This window comes from Vipera ursinii (genome assembly GCF_947247035.1).
Source record: "Vipera ursinii genome assembly, chromosome: 1".
Lineage (NCBI taxonomy): Eukaryota > Metazoa > Chordata > Lepidosauria > Squamata > Viperidae > Vipera > Vipera ursinii.
The window spans coordinates 143625709-143638068 of NC_139512.1; the positions used below are offsets into that span (position 1 = coordinate 143625709).

The window sequence follows — 12360 nt, forward strand, 5'->3', positions numbered from 1 at the left end:
TATGAGAATTCTCCTATCATCCAAGCAGCCCACAATTCCCTCCATGCTCTTCAGAATGAAGCCCTTTCTGAGCTTTTTCTCAATATTTCCAATAAGGGTCTTTTGCTCAGAAAAAGTGTGCCCACTCCTGAAACAGCGTCACCAAGAGGGAACTGTCGCTTTAAATCTAGGCTGCAACAGCCCTCACACTACTAGGCCTGAGGCTGCTGCAACTGAACTGACCCTGAGAAAGCAAAGAAGCAATATACGAACTGTGTTACCCACAGCTGCAGGAACTGCTGAGGATGTGCCAGAGGAAATGTTGATTGACCTATTCAGTGCATTGCCGGAACCTGAGCAAGTTAACATCATTCAAAGACTGGACGACCTAAAAGAGGCACTGACAATAACCCAATCTACAGCAAAGCCTCTATTTAATTTGGATCCACTAAACACGCAACCTTGTGACAAGATATTTAATCAACAATCTGCCTTTACCTCAACAGTAAAAAAAGGTGTTGTCACACAGGCTGAGAGTGGAGTAACTGCACTGACTGACCCAGCCTCTGAGAAACAACTGAAAGACAAAGGGCTTCATCACACAGTGCCCCCTAAGCTGACAAACACTAAGGACATAATCCAGCTTCCATCCTCATTTGATTTAGAAGTTCCCACAACATCTCTCCACAAGATGAACCCTCAGCCATGCCCCTCCAAAAATGGACATAAATCTACATTTATTGACTTAAGCCAGAGTACCTGCTCTTTGGGAAAAAAATCATTCTTGGAGCAAGAGCAGAGGCACACTGGCAACCGAGATATAGAGGAGCAACAACAAGTTCTGCAACCCACGAGGAGAAATATCGAACCTCACAACAACTGTGTTTATATGGGAAGCTTAGATGATATTGACCCAGCTCCATTGTCAAGTTGACATCTGGCATTTCCACCATCTAGCCAATCAACCAAGTCAGACCACGTTGCTTCTGAGAACCCCATACAGTTGATGACCTGGAACATAGCTGGCTGGAAAAGGATGGTTGATAGTGGACTAATGAGCTTTCTTTCTAGATTTGACGTAATAGCCTTTCAAGAAACCTGGCTAACCGAAGTGGATAAAGCATGAAACAGTATTGCTAAGGTGCATGTTAATTTGTAAGAACTCTGGAATAAAGAATTGGGATATCCTGTATTAACAAATCAAGGGCTGAGGGTCATAAGGAATACTCAACATTTTCATATGGTCTTCAATATGAAATTAATGCAGGTAGTCCTCGACCTAACAACCATTTGTTCAGTTACTGTTTTCAGCACTGAAAAGGTCCTCGCCCTTACTATTGTCGCAGCATCCCCAGGTCCCACAATCAAAATTTGGGCGCTAGACAACTATCATGTATTTACGACGGTTGCAATGTCCCAGGGTCATAGGATCCCCATTTGCAACCTTCTCAGCTGGCTTCCAACAAGCAAAGTCAATGGAGAAAGCCAGATTCACTTAACAACTGCGGTGATTCGTTTAACATTCCTGGCAAAAAAGGAACACATAAAATTGGGCATGGTTCATTTAACAACTGCCTCACTTAGCAACAGAAATTCTGATCCCAACTGAAATTGTAAGTCAACGACTACCTGTACCACAAAATGTTTTTGGTTTTGTTTTTGGTTTGTTAGTTTTTTGGTTTTGGTTTTTTGTATTTATTGAGCAGCAAGGAGAATATTTAGAAGAGTCTGGCTGTTAACCTCATTGTACTGAAAGGATAATATGGATAATGGGCTTGTCCTGCTATTAGTCCGGTTGGATACTTTATGTTAAATTAGTTAATATAATTGGAATTGATTACATAAAGTAGTATAAATTTCTTGAGTGTTGTGGGAAGCAAAAAAGATTATGGTCCAATGTTTGAAATATAGTGCAGTCCTACGTTTATTATCTTTGATCATAGATATGTAATAATGTTATGACTTGATATGTGTTTGCCACTTATAAGCGAACTTGATATGTGCTTGCTGTTTATGAGTTTATTATGTTTTTTATTAACATACTAAATTGATTAATATTATTTAGGGAGGTCAGAAATTAATTTTTTGTTGAAAGCTAGATTGAATAATTTCTTTCATGCAAGATTTATTATTATTTATTTTATTAATTTAATTTGTATACCACCCTTCTCCCGAAGGACTCAGGGCAGATCTTGTTGTTTATTTTTTCCCGGCTGCTTTTTTTGTATCTGTCTTTTCTTATTTATTTTTTTCCTTTCGCTTTTCTTTTTTATTGCTTGCTTTATGTGTTATAATAAAAAATAAGTTTGAGAAGCTTGGTTGTTAAATAATTTTAATAAACAGGGAACATCTTGCTTTGCAATTAGAAAGGCAGAATCTGAACCTGGGTAACCCAAGAGAAAGAATATTGAGGGGTATCCTTGTAAATGGATAAAACTGTATTCAGGGTATGGGCTTTTGTTGGTGAGACAGTAAAGACTAGCTAGATGGCACAGTTAATTTTATGTTTATGCCATGCAACTAGCAGTTACTTGGAAGATTATATTTCCCTTTGTATGGGAAAAAAATTAGTGGTTCCTTAAGTGTTACTATACTACTGAATGCTTAATTGTTTAAGAGGACCAGAAGCAAATTGTATAGCAAGGGTACAGCCATAGGAATGAAAATGCTGGACCTAATATCTATTTAACTGGAACTTCTCATTGGAGTCTTGACCATCTTACATTAATATTGACCTACTTTATTGGCAAACTACCACATTCTGGAAAGTATTAATAAGAAACTGTATTCAGGTATTCCTACGCTTATGAACACAGTTGGGACCAGAATTTCCATTGCTAAGCAAGGCAGTTGTTAAGTGAGTTGCACCTGATTTTACATTGGTTTTTTTTGCCATAGTTGTTAAGTGAACCATGCAGTTGTTAAGCAAATTTAGTTTCTCTCATTGACTTTGCTTGTCAGAATCCAGGTGGGAAGGTTGCAAATGACTGTCACATGACTCTGAGACACTGCAGCCTTTGTAAATACATGCCAGTTGCCAAGCACTCCAATCTTGATCGTGTGACTGTGGTAATGCTGTGATGGTCAAAAGTGTGAGAACAGGTCATAAGTCACTTTACTGAGTGCTGTTGTTAACTCCAGATGGTCACTAAACGAATGGTTGCAAATCGTGGACTACCTGCAGTTGAATGCATACTCTGCCTTGAATGCATTAACTGTTAAATTCCAGTTCAGATGCAAATATGATGGTTTTCTTATTAAAAACTGATCTTGTAATTCACTGAAATATTTGTCATCATTATTAAGAAGATATACATGTAACTTGTCTGAGACTGCAACTCCAGAATGCAAACTTACTGTGTTATGATTTTGTGACTGTTACCCATCACTTTCTTCTATAGTTTAAAAAGTTCATCCTCTAACTTATTGCGGTACGTAAAGAATATGGCGATTTTATTAAATAGTGCATAGAAGATCATAAAAGTGCTTATTCTTGAATAAACATTATTTTTTAGGAACATGGCAATATTATACATAAACTATACTTTGCTCTTCTGTATCTGAGACATGCTTTTGAGGTTAAGGTAAAACAGTCCCATTTGTGTAGGCTATGTTTTTACTAACATTTTAACTTGCAAAGCTTCTGCAGTATGATTTCACAATTTACAGTAATGCGTGTTTGTCAGCAAATCTATTTAAAAAAATTGTTAGCCAATGGCCAATATCTCAAGTTGAGCTTGAGATCTTTGAGCCGTTACCACAGAATCGGTTAGAATCACTAAAAATGATTTGAGGTCCACGCTTCCTCATTATGAAGTGGATGTTCCAATACAATAACACAACACAAAATTTTAGAAACGGGTATCTTGAAGACTTCCAATTGTTCTTTGTTCCAGTGACAACTAGAATATCCCAAGAATTTCAAGGGGGAATGGCATACTAATAGGGAAGATTCTTTACAATTCAAAGAGACTATGCCAACCAGCTGTTCTCAGACTGATAGCTGTCACAGCATTGCACTAACCCAGGGGTAGGCAACCTTGGCTCCTTTATGACTCATGGACTTCAACTCCCAGAATTCCTGAGCCAGCATGGCTCAGCATGGAAACCTCTTCCTTTCCCCTCAGCATGGCTGGCTCAGGAATTCTGGGAGTTGAAGTCCACGAGTCATAAAAGAGCCAAGGTTGCCTACCCCTGCACTAACCTGTGGTTGGAATATTCTGATTTCTCTGAACTTCAAATTTCTCTGTCCATTTGTACTTCCTAATTTTGGAAACTCTGATTCACAAAAAATATTTGTGAGCAGCAGAGTTCAACCGCATTCTCCAGAGGGGGAAAAAAAAATCTAAAGCCACTACAGTTATTCCTTTGCCTCACAGCAAATTTGCTGATTTCTTCTACGTTAGAAATAGAACAATTTGGCAGATTTTATTCTGTGAGAATGAGAAAGATTTAGAAATAGAGAAATTCTAGAGAAATAGAATCTATCTATTTGGATGTAAGTGTGAATGGATATTATAAAAAACAGAAGCAGAACACCAAAACCTGTGTGTGTATGTGTGTGTGTGTGTGTGTGTGTGTGCGTGTGTGCGTGTGTGTGTGTGTGTAGTAAGCCCACTTTTTATTTCTGGCTTCATAAAGACATTGTGTTAGCAAAACCAGTTGAGTGTATCTAAGAGCTGAATGTTTAGAAGTGGAGCTTGTGAGAGCAAGAAATCCATAAAATACTACAACACTGCTTCTAAGTCATTAATCTTTTTATGCAAAAAATATAAATATAAAAATTTGGCAACATTCTTTATCTGTATTACACTTAATTGCTTAATTTCATTATTGTCGCTGCCATCATCTAGCATAATAAAGTTTCAGTCTTTTAGACATGGGTGAAAAACATATTTTAAAACTTTTCAGTTCAATTATACATAGTGATCATTTTAGTACCTTAATAATTACATATTGCTGATTCAAGTATATAACTTTCTACTTACCATTATATAGTTAGACAGTCAATATAGTGAGTACTGTATATTAGTCTCAAAATCATTCAGAACTATATAAAGAAAATATTCTAACAATGCGGGGAGTTAATTAGCCATTTGAGAGGGCATTTATTTTTTCTAATAAATAATCCAAATAATTAATCTATAGTTATTAAACAATGAATAGCCCAGAAATTTTTGGTCAGATTGAGAAATTCTTATAATATATAAAAGACAAATGGGAGGAAGAAGAAGATTGCTGATTATCTATTCTGGAAAAGTTAGCCTGAAAGACAGATAGATACCAGTTCATTTAGTAACTGTTCAACGTCACTGGGAAAAGTGACTTGTGACCGTTTTTCACACTTACGACCATTGCAGCAACTCCATGGTCACGTGATCAGAATTCAGACAATTGGCAACTGATTCATGACAGTTCCAGTATCCCGGGGTCATGTGATCACCTTTTGCGACCTTCTGACAAGCAAAATCAACGGGGAATCCATGTTCATTTAACAAACCCTGTTACTAACTTTACAACTGCAGTGATTCACTTAACAACTATGGCAAGAAAAGTCAAATGGGGCAAAATACATTTACAAATGTCTCACTTAGCAACAGAAATTTTGAGCTCAATTGTGGTTGTAAGTCGAGGACTACCTGTACTTGTTAGAGCAGGTACAGGCAATTAATTTTCCCAAGGGACCACATGAGAAACTGGGACTGTTACAGAGGGCCAAATCCACAGGACCAACACATTACTGTAAAGGTGCACAGGCACCCATGCGCAGCATGAGTAAATTAAAAAAAATGGTCATCTTCAAAATAAAAGCAATGCAGTTGTATTGCGTGCATGGCATGTGCTTATTTACATTTGATTTCTAATTTTCGATTGATCTCATGCGGGCTAGACAGAGACAGCCAAAGGGTCAGATATGGTCTTGGGTTCATAAAATGCCCAGGTCTATGCTAGAGCAGGGGTACCTAACCCCCAGTCCATGGACCCAGACTGGGCTGCAGCATGCCCTCAACCGGGCCACACAAACAAGCAAAGTCCAATCCGTGAGATGCATCCTCCAGTCTGCCGAAAAACCTCTCTCCACAGCACCGGACCCCGGTGTCCAAAAGGTTGGGGACCTCTGTGCTAGAGTATCTAGCACAGGGGTAAGCAACCTTGGCTCTTTTATGACTCGTGGACTTTAGCTCCCAGAATTCCTGAGCCAGCATGGCTAAGCATGGAAACCTCTCCCTTTCCCCTCAGCATGGCTGGCTCAGGAATTCTGGGAGTTGAAGTCCACGAGTCATAAAAGAGCCAAGGTTGCCTATTCCTGATCTAGGAGTACCAGACTAGGGAGAGAACGTCAATGATTCTCCAATTACTTGTTTGTATACTTTTCATTCATATTGACTCTCAGAAAGAGAGTTTGCTCCTTTCTTCCAATTCTACTAAAGATAGTTGGGACTGCTTTGTTTTTATAATCTTATGAATTATCCCTTAATTTTTTTCATATTAGAGGGGAACTACAAAGCATCCACCAAAGCATACTTTTCCAACCTACACAGGTACTCTTCAACTTACAACAGTTCATTTAGTGACTGAAAAAAGTGACTCATGAGCGTTTTTCACACTTAACGACCATTGCAGTGATCATGCTCACATGATCAAAAACTGAACACTTGGTAACTGACTCATATTTATGACGGTCGCTGTGTCCCAGGGTTACGTGATTCCCCTTTTGCGACCTTCTGACAAGCAAAAGGAGGCTAGATTCACTTAACAGCCGTGTTCCTAATTTTAACAACTGCAGTCATTCACTTAACAGCTACAGCAAAAAAAAAGGTGGTAAAATTGGGCAAAAATCACTTAATGAATGTTTTACTTAGCAATAGAAATGTTAGGCCCAATTGTGGTCATGTGTCGAGGACTACCTGTATAAGTGTGCCTGTTATTGCTAAATATTGCCATGTTTTACTGTTTCTGCAAATTGCATGCAGACGTTTGGTTCATGATATGTAATGGTAGGAGTTAGTAGATTTATAGTCTATCATGCTAGTACTTTATATTAAGCAATTAGCCTTATTCCTGCTTCTATCTTTAGTTGTATTTATTCTTGCTGTTTCCTAAAAAATCTACATAAATGCTATGAGGAAAACATTATACAGTTTTCTCGTATTCCAGGGCAGAAGAAAATGAATTTAAAAGATACACCAGTGGCAAGCAATTTTGAAGTCCTTTATATATAATTCTTTAAAGGATATCTATTTCATATATGCATGGCATATCCCTCTTCATCTTTTTCTTTGGATTTTAGACTAATATAGCTAGTATTACAAAATTAGGTCACTGCTTCTTTGATGGTACAGCAAAGTAGTGGTATTAAATATCTGGTGCATGCAATGAAATCTTGCAATAGGTAAGAATTTTGTCTGTTTGTTGTCTCTGTGGACCCTCCACATTGGGCCACCAATATTCAACAGCAAAATTGTTGTGATTTTTTTTTCTTTTTTGTTTCTCTTCAAGAATAATTTTAGGTTAAAAGTAAAAGTATGTCATGAATCTGGGAGACTGATCTCACCTATTTTATAGGAAATCCCCCAACCCCAAAACAGACATTTTATGATTTTTCTTCCCTTAGTTGTAAAGTTGATAAGTTAGCAACCCAGCTGTTAAGTGAATCTGGCTTCCCCATTGGCTTTGCTTGTCAGAAGGTCGTAAAAGATGATCGCATGACCCCAGGACACAGAAACAGTCATAAATATGAACCAATTGCCAAGCATCTGAATTGTGATCACATGATCATGGGGATGCTGCAAAGGTCGTAAGTGAAAAACGGTCATAAGTCACTTTTTTCAGTGCCATTGTAACTGAATGGTCATCAAATGAACTGTTATAAGTAGAGGTCTACCTATATAAATGAAACAGTGGGAGAATATGTGATTGAAAGGACTTTAACTTAATTATGTTATAATCTTAATCTTATAATCTCTTGTTGGTCTATGTCAGGGGTGTCAAACTGCCGGCCCACAGGCCGGATGCGTCACCAGGAAATCGCGCCCACCCCATTGCCGTCAGTGGGGAGAAAGCTCCAATACGACGTCACATGACGTCTCGAAGTTTGACATGTCTGGTCTATGTCATCAGAGAAATTATCTGAAATGTCAAAAGAACTTCAGATTTATGTTGGAAATGTAAATAACAAGAAGGAACGTTTTATCATGTTTTTTGACTGTATAAAATAGCTAGAAAGTTTTGGATTGAAATACATTCATTGATTCAGAGGATCTTGAAGAGGTCTTTCGGGTTTGATCGATAAACACTTGGGAAAAAAACATGAAACTTTGTTTTTATATATGATGCAGTAACTTCAGCGAGATTATTATATGCACAGTGGTGGGAAAAAAAATCTACTGTACCCACAATGGAGCAACAGGTGGTGAAGATAATGGAACTTGCCAAGATGACTAAATTGTCTTCACTGATTCAAGAAAAGACATTATCTACTGTATATTTATTGCTGACTGGAAATCCCTTATAGACATTTTTGCGTGAAACAGAAAAAAATGAACTTATGATTTGTGTATTTGATGATTAGAAAAAATAGATTATGAAAAAAGTTGAGATGTTTTAACCATAGAGTAAGAGGGTAAATTTATATTTATTACTGCTATAAAGAAAAATGGAAGTTACTTCATCTTTTCTTACTTTTGGCTCTTTATTTCATTTAATCTATATTCATCTCTTTTATCTTTCTTTTAAAAATCTTTATATGTATGTGTGTGTATGTATGTGTGTGTGTGTGTATCTAATGTCTAACACAGGAATATTACAGTTATAATTAGCTGCTATATACTTGTAAAATTATACATCCAATTTCAGTTTTGTTTTTATACTCAATTGTAACATAACCAGGTTGAGCAGAAATTAGCTATGAATGTTTGTTGGATCTGTGCCCCTCCTGGCTGGTTTATGCGGCTCGGGAGGGGACACGAGACTGGTTCCAGGCAGTAATAACTGCTTCTTTGAAGGAGGGTATCTTCCCCGCCGCCTTGAAGGAGGCAGTGGTGAGACCACTCCTCAAAAAGCCTGCCCTGGACCCGGCTGTTTTAAATAACTATCGTCCAACTATCGTTGAGAGCATGGTGGCGCATCAGCTTCCTCTGTTCGTGGAGGATACTGATTATCTGGACCCGTACCAATCGGGTTTCAGGCCCGGGCACAGCACGGAGACGGCACTGGTCGCGCCGGTGAATGATCTCTGGCGGGCTCGGGACAGGGGTTGCTCCTCTGTTCCTAGTCCTATTAGATCTCTCAGTGGCTTTCAATACCATCGACCATGGTATCCTACTGCGACGTCTCAGGGGGCTGGGAGTGGGAGGCATCGTTTTATGGTGGTTCTCCTCCTATCTCCTGGGCCACTCGCAGTCGGTGTTGATGGGAGGGCAGAGATCCACCCCAAGGCCTCTCGCTTGTGGAGTCCCTCAGGGGTCGGTTCTCTCGTCCCTCCTGTTCAACATCTATATGAAGCCGCTGGGTGAGGTCATTCATGGTTTCGGGGTGGGATATCATCAGTACGCTGATGATACCCAACTTTTTTTCTCCACTCCGAACCAACCCAGCGATGCCCTCACCGTGATGTCCCGTTGCCTGGAGGCGGTCCAGGTCTGAATGGGGAGAAACAGGCTTCGTCTCAATCTTGCCAAGACTGAGTGGCTTTGCGTACCGGCATCTCGGGCTAACCAAACTATTCCACCTTTAATGATGGGGGGTGAGGTGTTACCCCCCGTTGATAGGGCTCGCAACGTAGGCGTCCTCCTGGACTCACGGCTCAATTTTGAAGATCATATACAAACCGTGACCAGGGGAGCTTTTGCCCAGGTTCGCCTGGTGCGCCAGTTGCGACCCTACCTGGACCGAGATGCCCTACGCACAGTCACTCATGCGCTCGTGACCTCCCGTTTAGACTATTGCAATGCTCTCTACATGGGGCTGCCCTTGAGGACCATTCGGAGACTACAACTGGTGCAGAATGCGGCCGCGCGAGTTGTGATGGGGGTTTCCCGATACTCCCATGTAACACCTCTACTCCGTGAGCTGCATTGGCTTCCGGTTGCCCTCCGGGTGAGATTCAAAGTGCTGGTGTTGACCTATAAAGCCCTAAATGGCTTGGGTCCGGGATATTTGAGGGAACACCTGCTGCCAGCATCAAGTTCCCTTCGTCCAGTGCGCTAGCAGAGGGAGGGTCTTCTCAGGGTGCCGCCAGTAAAAGATTGCCGGCGGATAACACCCAGGGAGAGGGCCTTTTCTGTGGGTGCGCCTACCCTCTGGAACCAGCTGCCCGTGGAGCTCAGGACTGCCCCTGACCTACGCTCATTCCGCCGGGACCTGAAGACTTGGCTCTTTGAGCTCTCTGACCCAGGCTGAGAATTTTAACTGGGGTTTTATTTTCAGGGATAATTTAATCTTTTAATTCTCTTTTAACTTTGTATTTTATATTGGTGTGATTTTAAAATGCCCTGTAAACCGCCCTGAGTCCTTCGGGAAAGGGTGGTATATAAATCTAATAAAATCTAAAAATCTAAATCTAAAATATCAGTAGTTGCTAAAATTTTGGGTTGATAAGAATGTCTTATTCCGATCTCTTTTAAAGAAAAAGTACTCAAATGTAGTGGCATTTTGCTACAGAAGGTGTGCAAATTCTTCAGGCAAAAGAAAACGAGTTTGCTACTCCTAGTGCAATGGTGCCAAAAAAAATACCATGCTACAAAAAAAATATTCAGTTGCAACACTTAGGCCTCCGGGGGGGGGCTGTCAGCGATCCATCTGGTGTATCCAACTGAATGATACCCATCATGGTTCACCAAAGAAAAGGACACCAACACGCAGACAGAAGAGCTGACTAATTTGCCTGGAGGGAAAGTTTTCTCTTTCTCTCAAATGGTGTAATCAGTGATATACCCTGTGCAGCTGAGCAAGGATTAAACTGATTAAGCCTTTTGCATGCAGCATGGCTTTCAGGCCCTCCCTATTATCCATGTCCAGAGGACCCATAATTTATTACTGACTGGTCCTGTCTAAAAACGTAGACGTGACAGGCGATCACTGTCTGCTTTCAAGCATGGGCTGGAGGTGTGGCAGAATATATTGAAATCTTTTATTTATCATTCATCTCTGGGGCCCTCGGATTATTATGATGTGATGCCCCAAGACAGTTGGCCTCCAAATCCACTAATTGCAGACTAGGATAATCTATATCCTGTCTTGTGGTTTACCATCCTGCCAAACAAAGGCTACATTTACGAGTGGTGTTCAAAGACAAGAACATGCAGTTGTCCCATTGTGTTACCACACTATGACTTTCAACTGCAGCTTTAGAAAGAACCTGTGCCTATGGATGCTAGGATATGTGAGCGCCTCAGTCTTATTTGGCGAAATAAATGAAATCGGATGCTGAGTTAAGACCTCATCCTTTGAATTATAGGTAGATATCATTGATCTCATTCCTTTTCTCCTGTCCATAATATGGCCTGAAATCAAGGCACCAGTGCATTTATTATCCTGATGACATAAAATTATAAACGCTCGCATTCAAAATCCTTATTGGGTTTTTGCAAGCAGGACAGATGTTAGTGGTAGAAGATTTGGGGAGGTGATGAGAAATATTAATATGAAGCTATGGATGAGAGCACAAAATTCTGTGATCCAAATTTTGGAAGAATTTTGGTGAGATGATTGATGCAGAAAAGAAACTGCAACAAGCACTAGGATATATTAGGCCCTGTGGAGCACCTTATTTCTCTTCCATGTGAGTTTCATGGAGTGGAGACCTGGCCATAGATCTCAATGTTAAGCCGTGCTTGCATTTATCAAAGTTAAAAGCAGGTTGTTCAAGTATGTTTTGGGCCTTTAGTTGTTTTTAATGCCTTAATGTGTTTTCTTTAGTTTTTTTATTGACTATTTTATCTTGTTACTTGCCCATTTGGTTGGGGATAGGATACAAATGCTGGAAATGTAGACATCATTCTTTACGCTAAATATTTTAGGGGATTATAACTTGTTAATTCTCTGAAGGAAAAGATTGCTTTGTAATCATTTTATACTTTGGTAAGATAAGATAAGATAAGATTATAAGATAAGGTAACCTTTATTGTCATTTTTTTACTGTGGGCACAACAGCACACATCAAAAATGAAATTTAGTTGCCTGCTCTCAAAGTGAAACACATACATGACACACATTTAACCATACTATATACAACATATGTATAGACCCACACCCCTACATATACATAACAAATAAATATTAAATAGATGTAGTGAAACCTGTACTGGTAGACCCTGTAATAGCATTTTGCCATGCTGAGGGCTTCAGTTCAGAATGTTAACTTTAATCATTCTGAGTGGT

General features: G+C 39.6%; 1 protein-coding gene across 1 annotated transcript in view; it reads left to right on the forward strand.

The window, feature by feature from the left end:
- Nucleotides 1–12360, forward strand: part of MBD5 (methyl-CpG binding domain protein 5) — a 153508-nt gene that overhangs the window by 33057 nt on the left and 108091 nt on the right. The window lies entirely within an intron of this gene.